Genomic DNA, 11,550 nt, shown 5'->3' on the forward strand with positions numbered 1-11,550 from the left:
ATATGTAGTTGTACTTCATTGATTGTCACATCTGAAACCTACTTAATTCTAAATGCACTAAAATTGAGTGTGGAGATATAGCTCAGTTAGTTGAGTACTTGCACTGCATGCACAAAGTCCTAGGTGAATTCCAGGACTATCTTAACTGGAGTGATAGTCCCAGCTCTGAGGAGAGGGAGCCAGCAGGTTCAGAAGCTCAAGTCTGTTACTACATGGGACATCTCAAAACAAATTGGGATTTATGAGACCCTGGTTCACAAATACATGAATTAGCTAACTGATTAAAATTTATCCATTCCATTTTTTGATGGATTTTGAATTGTTTCCAGGTCTTACTGTTTTAGTGAAAAGATGTGTATATTATTTTCACATATTTTCACATGTCCCAATAGTAGAATGCAGGTCAGGACATATACATAATAAAACATTTAAGATCATAACAGATTATTTTTTAAAGCAGTGGTATTAATTTGTAGCAATAGTTATAACATATGTAATATAATAGTAGTGGATAAATAATGTCATTAATTTACTTTTCCCTAGCATTTTTATTCTTAATTTTTTGCAGAATTAAAAATATTAGAAAAATTAATTTACTTAAAATAAAAATGGGAAAAGATTCAAAACTAGAGTACTGTTCCCATAAATATATCTAATGTGAATTCAGAGTACCAGAAATCATATACTGTCCCCAAAAGGCCATGTCTCTACAACATAGGAACTGTAATCATCAACATATACTCTGAAATGAAGGGAATGGGTAGAAGCCAGTGAGAAGAAGCCCTGGCAAGGACACAATGTAAGCAGGAGCTTTAGGCATCAGTCTCTGGCTAGATTGAAAGAGGACAGATATCTAGTCAAATATCTTGGCTCGGTGTGTGGGGGGTATGGAGGATAGAGAAGAAAACTGGCAGGATTCAGGGGGAAGCATTGCTGCAACCTCCAAAGTCAGTCTCAACTTCTCACTCCCAGGAGCCTGTGCTCCCACACTTAAGCATGGTCTCCTCAGGACGATTTGCTGTTTGGCCGTGAAGTGACAATACAGGAAACCTACAAGAATCCAATATGTCCAACAACTTTTGCATGTGCTGCTTTTTGAAGGATCCTTGTTACTACCTTTTTTAGGTTTAAGGTCACTGGGACAGACATCACCAATGTAGTACTGCTTTAGCATTCCCCTGGCATCAGGGGAGTGGCCAACATCTTCAATGCTTTCAGTTGCATCAGCACCAGCTTGTTCCAGCAGAACCTCTTCCCCTCCAGGATGCTCGCTGAGGAAGCAGGTGATATCGTAGACTAGGGTGATATCATGGATTTGCCCGTGGCTCACCATCCACTTCTCCTGCGCAGAGTTTCGCTTCGCCACCTCCACCAGCAGGTAGTAGGTGATGGAAGGGTAGCAGCCCTAGCCATTCCCGCTGCTGCAGCTGGCCTCTGGGGTCACCATTGGGTCCGAGTCCCTCTCTACCACTATTTGGGGTTCCGTGGCCAACTTCTATTCTCAAACTTTTTAAGTTTCCAAAATTAAGTGTAGCTCAATGAGGTCTTGATATGAACTTGCCTACTTACTGAGAGTTGAACATTTCATATTTTTATTGGCATTATAAAGTTACTTTTGGAACCAATGTTACTATTCTTATAAGTTGTGTGTCTCTTGCTTCTATTCCTTTATTGGAATTCAGCACACAATCTGTAATGATTCTATATTTGTTTTGCAAATTGCAGCTAGATATTATTTCTTGGTCTTTCAAAAACATTTTTTTTTTCTGAAAAAAAAAAATGGTTTCAGTTCTCCTGTAGTTTAATTTGTCTATCACTACTTCTTCATGTATAATGATTTTGAATACCAGGAACCTTTATTAAGGGAAACAACAAAAGTGAACACATAGGCATAAATTCAAAGTACCAGGTGAAAGCACACATATTAAGGAAGACTAACTACTTACAAAACAGTTCCCAAGTTCAGTATGATCCTAACTAATTCTGAACAGGGTGTGATAATCTTGACAATTTCAAATATGCCCCTGGAAAAAATAGATCCAGAAAGAATGAACAATGGTGGGGTGGGGGTGGGGGCTTATTCAAAGCCTTAAGCTGTTTATAAAGCAGAAGTTTCAAGAGTGCATCAGGGTGTAAAAATGACTGACAGGTCAGTGAAGTGTGCAAGCTACAGTCTGCAGGTTAAAACACTCTCCAGATCATGTCACAGTCTAGCAGGGAATGTTTAATGGTGTTCAGTGCACTGACTCTTTGTGGAGATGTCTAGCTCTTCTTAGACATTCTTTACCAAGTGCATCTCAGATGGATGGCCTGACTTGCTGGGTGAATCATGGGATACTGTGCTAGGAAATATTCATTGGCAAGCCAGGGCTATCTATCATGAAATGAGCCTTTAATCACAGCACTTAGGAGGCAGAGGCAGGCAGATCTCTGTGAGTTCAAGGCAACCCTGGTCTACAGAGCAAATTTCGGGACAGCTACAACTACCTAATGAAATCCTTCCTCACAAAATAATCATAAAAATTAAAAGAGCCAAATATGGTGGTACATATTTGTAATCATAAAACTTGGGGGCACTGAGGCATGAGGATAGTCAGGAGTTCAAGACCATCCTGGGCTGTATCGAAGAGCCCTGTCTAAACAACACAGAAATCAGCTGGAGATATGACTCATTTGGTATACTGTTTGCACACATGAAGCCCTGGGTTCAATCAACCACCCTACCCCACTCCCCCACCCCCCACCCCCGGGCAGGGGGTCGGAGGCTGGCGTGGTGGTACAAACCTTTTATTCTAGCACATAGGAGGGGGAGACAGGGGGGATCAGCAGCTTACTTGTTGTTATTGTTAGGCTCATTTTCAACAATTTTACAAGTAAAATAAAGCTTATAAATCTCATTTTTTTGTTCTTCTAACAACTGGTAAGCATTTCCAGTTTGTTCTGTAAGAACTTGTAGAAGAATGGAATATATTTGTTGAAAACTTAGTAACACAATCTGAAAAGATCTGATGTTGCTGATTTCTCTACAAGAAGAATTTGATTGCTTCTTCAAGTACAATTCAAGTTATTTACTCATTATTAAGTCAATTTTACTTTTTAAATATTTATTTATGTGGAAGAATGTCTTGCTTGAATGTGTATATGTACACCATGTTCCTTCTAGTTGGAGAAGCCAGGGATCTGATATCAGAGTTACAGATGTTTGTAAGCTGACATACTTGTACTGGGAATTGATCAAGTGCACTTAATCACTGAGTCATCTCTACAGTTCTGCTTTCTTAAGTTGTGTGTGTGTGTCATTGTTTCTTTAATAAGGGGTGAGTTTTAATAGTTTATAGTTCTGCAGATTATAAATCTGAAATCACGGTGTCTACAGAGCCATGTTCTCCTTGAAACACTAAGTAGTAATTTTTTCTTTGCCTCTTCTAGATTCTAATTTTTACTGCAAACTTTAGTGCTTTTGTTTTAAACATTAGTTAAAAACACAATTATAAATTTTCTCCCTCCTTTCCCCTTTAAGTCCCTTCTGTTTTCCCATTCCCTTCCCTCCCATATTTAGAGCTTCTTCTTTAACAATTATTGTTACATTGACATATAAACAGAAATATGAATATAGATTGCTATTTATGTTCAGTGATGCCCTCACATGTGTTCAGTGCTTACCACTTTGGTATTGTAACAAATAGGGGGCTCATTTCTAGGGAAGACTGACTCTCTCTTTCTCAGCAGTTTGTTAATTGTTTGTAGCTCTTCATCTAGGGTGGGGCTCTGTGTGATTTCCCCCATTCACATTAGGATGTCAACTGATGTTCAGGTCTTTACATGAAATGTTGAGAGTTCAGGGATTAGCCTACCTGTCAAAGCTAGAACACACACTTTCACAGCAGACTTCCTGGTCCTCTGGACCTTAATATCTTTCAGCTTCATTTTTTTTGTGATGTATCATGAGCCTTAGGTGTAAGAGTTGTGTTGTGGATATATTTCATTTGGGACTAGTCACCTCAGTCACCCCATAGTTAGTTGTTCTTTGTGCTTAACGAGTTGCAGCTTTCTGTAACAATCTTCTGCTATTGCTGCTGCTATAAAAAAAGAAGTTTATTTAAGATGGGGGTGAGATCTACACTTACCTATCCATATAAGGGTAAATATTTAGAATAAGTTAGAATTTGTACTGGTTTAGGAGAGTTGTGATAGTGAGTTCTTTTCTAAGATATTTTGTTTTTTACTTCACCTTCACAAGGAACCATTTGCAGTTGGCTAGATTGCCTCCATCAGCTGTGTGCAATTTTTCTGCTGATAAGTGAGTCTTGAGTCCAATTAGACAATTGTTGACTATCTCCAAGATATAAGAGCCATTGTTGCACTTTTAGTATATTGCACCATAGTGGTCTTTGTTGTGATTCATTGGCACGCAGCTGCATAAACTATGATTGCTTTCTTCTCTTAACAGTCTACTTAGTACCTTCTAGTACTATGAAAAATAGTCTTCAGGGATGAGGCTCTTAGGTCAATTCCAGCTCAAGTCCTGTGTTCAACATGCATTGTATCTTTATAAATACATCCTTACCTTCAACTTCTGGGAATCAACCAAGGACAACAGCAATATGATGGGAGATGTCATTCTGTAAATATGTTTCTCGTATTGGTTAATGAATAAAGCACTGTTGGACAATAGGAAAGCAAGATAGGTGGGACTAGGAGACAAGGAGGAGAGAGGAAGTAGGAAGGAGGAGATCCAAGATGGGGGGCTGAGAGAGCAGAACACCAGCCCCTATCTCCAGTAAGATAAGAAAATGTGAAAGTACTTAGATTAATAGAAATGGGTTAATAATTAAGATAGAGCTAGCTGATAAGAAACTAGTAACTGGCCTACAGCTTTATATTTAATAAAGCATCTCTGCGTGTTATTTGGGGCTGGCAAGGCGGTGGGACCATACCGGCAGGACAAACCTACTCATAACAGCAATAGTTTATATTTTTTGGGTTTTCTTGGACTATCCTGACCAACAAGGGAAGTTTCTCATGCTTGGCAGTGAGGTATTTGTTAGATTACTTTCTAGTTCTTAGGAAGAGTATTATCACTTACTTAAAAAATATATGCATGTATATACATATACTTATATAGATAGTAAGTTATATATACACAAATAACAAATCACCATGTCTTTTCCATGAATCCTTAGTGTTATTTGTCCCTGCTTTATTCTCCTCCTTTTGTCTTGTTCCCCCTTTCCTCTCCCTAATTAATGCTCTTTCCCCATTTTTCCCATTTCCTCTTTATATTATTTGTATCCACTATTCCTTTCTCCCCTATGCCATGGATACACTTGTTAGGTTTTTCTATTAACACTTACATTTAGTGTTTAAGTATTTGTGTTTAGAATTGACAACTACATTCAATATTGTCTTCTAAATATCTTGCATCAATATGCTTTCCTTTCACTCAGTGTATCTTTTGTTTTTTTATGATTGGTCTCAGAAAAGTTTATTTTAAAATAAATGTGTTTTCTTCTTTAATAAGTTATTGTATTCTGCTTACTTCACTTCTGCTCATATATTTTTCTTTTAAAATTGCTTCAAATTTAAATATTTTTCTCTTACTGCATCGGAGAAATGATAGTTGTGTCTTTGTTGTTAACATGATCAATTAATGTTGAAATTTTCATTCATTAGTATAACAACTTTCATTGCAAATATTATCTACAATCCAAGTTACTCTAATACATGCATCATTAGAAACATATTGTGTAATATTGAAATGCCTAGGAAACAAAAAATCACCTATTTCTATTGTTCTAGCAAAATTGCCCTGTATTTAGAGTACATGAGCATTTGAAATCAAATATCCAGACTGTACAAAAACAGAATACAAATGCCAAACAAACATAGGAACCTAAAGCCCTACCCTTAAAATGGCTAATAGTGGAACCTGCCTGGGTAGACCAATGGCCTATGACAGAGAATTTAGAGGCTTTAGAAAACCTGATCCCACTGCCGTGCCTTCTTTCTGGAGAGCTATCTACTCTTCTTTGGGTACCTACTGGATTCTCCTACATGATCAATTTGAACTATTTTCTTAAGTGCTTACAATGTCTTTGTATGATCTAACAATGACAAAGAGGAGTTTTAAATGTACCTCTCAGACAAAAATGCTTCATTTGTGCTGAGTAAGCATTCCCCAGTTTTGTTGCTAGGATCACATGCATTTGTGACCCCGACAAGACTGAAAGAACTGCCCACTGTGCTGGCAGGCAGTTACCCCCATGGTTTTAGCAAACTTCGTTTGATGTACTTTGTCTAATTTATTGAGAAGATTTCTATGTCTTTTCCTGCAAGTCTATTATTATTGGATAAGCACAGTCAAGTCTTTTTGGCTTAAATTTTACTTTTCTCACAAATAAGTAGTTTCGACTAATACTTTATGGGAATACAAAAACTTATGATTGGATGCCTACAATTTAGCTGAAAATCTTTTTCTTGGTGAGTTTAAGCATATGATAACTATTGACATATTTAGACCTGTTTCTACTTTTTATTTTGCAATTGTTTTTGCCCAAGCTTTTTATTCTTTTCTTTCATGATAATGGTTAATTGAGTTTTTTGGCTAATTTCCTCCATTTTTATTAGATATATTTAAAATATATAATCCTACAATGTTTTATGATAATCCTTAATACTTTTGCAATAATCTTGAATTTGAAAAAATCCAAAATCCAAAATAGACTTTCTTATATTAATAATCAAATCACTGAAAACTTTAGCTTTTGTAATTTAGAACTTTATTTTTAAATTTTATTTTGATTAAAATATAATTATATAATGATAACATCTTTCCTTTTCTTTTCACTCTCCAATCCCTCCCATATTTCTCCTTCTTTAATCAACACCCATTTCCTTTGAATACATACATAAACACACACACTGTTGCTCTGTCTATTGTTTCTTATAGATTATTTCAAGGTTTACCACTTGGAACTGGATAGCCCATTAAGGGAAAAACTATCTTTTTCTCTTTCCCAGCAATTGTTAGTCACCTCTAGTTTTTTGTTTAGGGATGAAGCCTTGTGATATTTCCTCTCTTCCTAGGTAGTGTGTCTATAGACATCATTGTTAGGATCTTTTTAGGCAGCCATGTTGTTTCTGTAATTTCTAGGAGACACAATATCTTAGCAGAATTCTTGTTTCTTTGGCTCTTAAAATTTTATGAGCTCTTCTCTTGAGATGTTTCCTGAGCCTTAGATGTACCAGTTGTGCAGTAGATGCATACAGTGGGGCTAGACACTCTATGATCAATTGATCTCTGTGGTTTTTACCAGTTGTGGTTTTCAGTAACTGTATTTTTCTATCTCAAAAAGAACCTTCTTTGATGAATGTGGAGTGAGAACTACACTTAGCTTTGGATATAAACAATAGTTTTAGAATGCAGTTAGCAATTATGCTTGTCTAGAAAAGTAGTGGCATTGGATTTTCCTCTAAAACCCATGACTTCACTAGCCCCAGGTAGCTGGCTACATTTCCAGTACCAGATATGTTTTCCCTTCTGTTGAGTGTGTGATAAGTCCAATTAGGCAGCTGTTGCTCTATTTTTAACTGTACAGATTAATCACTAATTTCTAAACTACAGAATATAACTGTTGTATTTTCTTACTACAATTACTTTCCTTACAAAGTCTTTTGGAGCAGGTTTCTGGCTGGTGATGTCTCCAAATTTTCAACCATATGTGCCCCCAGCCCTTTTCCTATGAGAACTATTGAGACAGATTATAAGAGGAAAAGCATAGGATCTGAACTCAAGTTGCTTATATACTGTTGTGGAAGGAGAGCATGGCTTACACAGGTTGGCAAATTTGGAGGCAGTGAAACACTTATCAGTTCTAAATGTACCTCAAGATCAATCCAGTGCTTCCTGCTTGGATGAAGAGTATAAGAGAAAGAGTCAAGTTTGAAAGGAGTTATAGGTCTTACTAATGGGAAACTTGCATTTACTATTAATATAGAAAGAACACCTATAGATGACATAAATTTGGGAGAACAAATAGAATTTTATCTGGACTGTGTTCTTGTTGCCCTTACTAAACATTAAATAGAAGTTTGGATATGTGAGTTTGGAGTTCAAGAGAGGAATCTGTATTTGTCAGTTACTTACCTGTAATTGATATTTAAGCAATGAAACCCGGGGAGATCATAAAAGAAGAAAGTAGCAAGGATAGTGAGTGGCTCATGCTGGAGATCCCAGCATGCAGAAGGTGGAAACAGGTGGGTCCTCTTGAACTTTATACTAGAATGAGTTGCAGATGAGGTCCAATCTAAAAGAAAGAAATGGAAATGAGTACCAGGTGAAGATGGTTCAAAGACTGAGTATTGAAATGCTAGGAACTAACAACCTGGTAAACTCAGCAAAGGAGATAATCAGTGTGTCTGCAGAGGCTGGAGAGAAAGCATGGCAGCTAAGGTATCCTTGGATTTACACAAAAGAAATATGCAAAGGGAAAGAGTTAGCTCTCTGTGTTGGGTGCTGCTAAGTTAAATATATGGGTGAGAAGAAAGCAATTATTGATGTCTTTCCCAAAGAATAATTCATTGTATTTTCTTGAAACATCAGAGATGGTGTTTAATGGTGTCAATCTGGGGTTTAAATGGACAAACACACTAAATTTTTTAGAACTGTTTATTTATTTATTTTATATAACCAAGTCAATTTAAATGAAAACAAACATTTATAGACAATATTTGGGAATTTGGGCGTCATTCTTTCCAAACTACTTCCTGCTGGTAAGGGGCGCTGTCATGCGGGATTCTAAGAAGATGCATTCTAAGAAGATGCAGAGATCCTGGCTGTAGTCTGTGAGGCTGCTTTGTCCAGCTGTTTTGAATGTAGGATCACCTGGTACTCTGTTTCAGGTGGTCTGGCTTGATCAAACAATATTAGTCTGGAAGAAATCCACAGCTTTTCATTTTCTGCAGAAACAAAAATACAAATCCTTTTCCCCAGTAACTTGTCCTTGAACTTAAATTTTGGAGTCAAAGCATTGTTTTTTAATTTAATTTATTATTTTACATGTTGATCCCAGTTCCTTCTCCTTCCCTCCCTCCCTCCCTCCTTCTCTCCCTCCTTCCCTTTTACCCTCTCTACCCTCTCACATGCACCCTAACCACCCTCCCCTCCCATCACCCCACCCCAATTCCATATGTAGGGCAATGCCATCCAGTTGGGGTCATGTAGATCTGACAGGTCATGTGAAGTAGGGACTAGGGCTTCTCTCCTGTCTCTAGGTTAAGGCAGTTATCCCTCCATGGGGGATGTGTTAGCAAGGTCCTTTTGTGCACCAGGGATACTTCCTGGCTCCACTGTCTGAGGTCCCTTAGACTGCTCAGTCCTTCTGGCTGAGACCCATATTCAGGAGGGCCTAAGTTAGTCCCATACTGGCTTCCCAGCTATCAGTCTGGGGACCCGTTAGCTCCTCCTTGTTCAGGTAAGCTGTCTCTTGTATTTCTGCCACCTGGTCTTGTCCTCTCCATCTGCATCTGGGTTCTACTTTGACTCAGTGTTTATGTATGGGTGTTTGCTCTTGTTTCCAACAGGTATTAGATGAGGGCTCCATGGATAAGTTAGTTGTTGATCTCACTATCCGGGAAGGGCATTTATGGTAGCCTTTCCACAGATGCTCAAATTGTTAGTTGGTGGCAGTCTTGTAGTTCTCTAGACTTTTCTTTGTGTTCAATTTTATCTTCAAACCAATATTGGCTCCCTCTTTTATGTTCTCTCTCTCTCTCTCTCTCTCTCTCTCTCTCTCTCTCCATATATATATATATATATATATGTATACATACATACATATACATACATACATACACACACACACACACACACACACACACACACACACACACATATATATATCTGTAACTCTACTGTCTTCTATTCCTAACCGGGCTCAATCTTTCTAGTGGCACATGTTTTCCTTTCCTCCCACTCATTTTCTCCTGCTTCTCTCTCCATTAACTGCCCCCCCCCACTTCCCCTGTGCTCTGGGGGGACTTGTCCCTTCCCGGTTCTGTGAGGGACTTTATATGAATCTCTTAGAATATACCTTGTATCCTAGTTCCTCTGGTGGTGTGAATTATAGGCTGGTGATCCTTTGCTCTAGGGCTAAAATCCATATATGAGTGAGTGTATACTATGTTCCTCTTTTTGTGACTGGATTATCTCATTCAGGATGGTTTCTTCAAGTGCCATCCACTTGCCTGTGAATTTCAAGATAGCATTACTTTTTTTCTGCAGAGTAGTATTCCACTGTGTAGATGTGCTACATCTTCATTAACCATTCTTCAATTGAGGGGCTTCTAGGTTGTTTCCAGGTTCTTGCTATTACAAATAGTGCTGCTATGAACATAGTTGAACAGATGTCTTTGTTGCATGGATGCGGATCATTTGGGTATTGCCGGGGGATTGCCAGGTCCTGTGGTAAACTAATTCCCATTTTCCTGAGGAACCACCATACTGATCTCCAAAATGGCTGTATGAGTTCGCACTCCCACCAGCAGTGGAGGAGTGTTCCCCTTTCTCCACATCCTCTCCAGCATGAGTCATCATTGGTCTTTCTAATTTTAGCCATTCTGGCAGGAGTAAGATGGTATCTCAAAGTTGTTTTGATTTGCATTTCCCTGATAGCTAAGGATGTGGAACACTTTCTTAAGTGTCTTTCAGCCTTTTTGATTTCCTCTATTGAGAATTCTTTCTTCAGTTCTGTACGCCATTTTTAAATAGGGTTATTTGGTGTTTTGTTGACTAGTTTCTTGAGTTGTTTGTATATTTTGGAGACCAGCCCTTTGTCAGATATAGGATTGGTGAAAATCTTTTCCCAGTCTGTGGCCTGCAGTTTGGTCTTGTCCACTGTGTCCTTTGCCTTACAGAAGCTTCTAAGTTTGATGAGGCCCCATTTATTAATTGTTTCTCTCAGTGTCTGTGCCCCTTGGAGTTATGTTCAGGAAGCAGTCTCCTATACCAATTTGTTCAAGGGTACCTCCTACTTTCTCTTCTAACAGGTTCAATGTGGCTGGATTGATGTTGAGGTCTTTGATCCATTTAGACTTGAGTTTTTTGCATGTTGACAGACATGGGTCTATCTGCAGTCTTCTATACACCCTCATCCAATTGTTCCAGCAGCATTTGTTGAAGATGCTGTCCTTGCCCCATTATATAATTTTAGCTGTTGAAAATCAGGCAGAACTGTATTCTTTTAAATTATTTGTAAAAATATATTATTATCAAATATTCCACATATACCTCTATGGTGTCCAGTGTGATGTCCCATTCATGCATATAGACACTAAGTATTGACTAAATCCAGATTTCTGGTTTTTTACACCCATTCTCATTCTTCCCAGGCTTAAGTAATACCATTTTTATTTGAGGTAAAATGTCCCAGTCTGCGTACTGTACTTGACAGAGTATATGAGCACTGGCTTCCCGTGAGCACTGGTTTCATTGGAGATAACTACTGGTGACTTTGACTTGGACAGCTTTGGTTTAAGGATGGATGTGAGTGA

General features: G+C 38.0%; 1 pseudogene; it reads right to left on the minus strand.

Moving 5' to 3' along the window:
- Window positions 1–853: 853 nt before the first annotated feature.
- On the minus strand, window positions 854–1,447 carry LOC127220200 (cytochrome b5 type B-like; annotated as a pseudogene).
- Between the last annotated feature and the right edge of the window lie 10,103 nt (window positions 1,448–11,550).

Source organism: Phodopus roborovskii, unplaced genomic scaffold (assembly GCF_943737965.1).
Source record: "Phodopus roborovskii unplaced genomic scaffold, PHOROB, whole genome shotgun sequence".
NCBI classification, from domain to species: domain Eukaryota; kingdom Metazoa; phylum Chordata; class Mammalia; order Rodentia; family Cricetidae; genus Phodopus; species Phodopus roborovskii.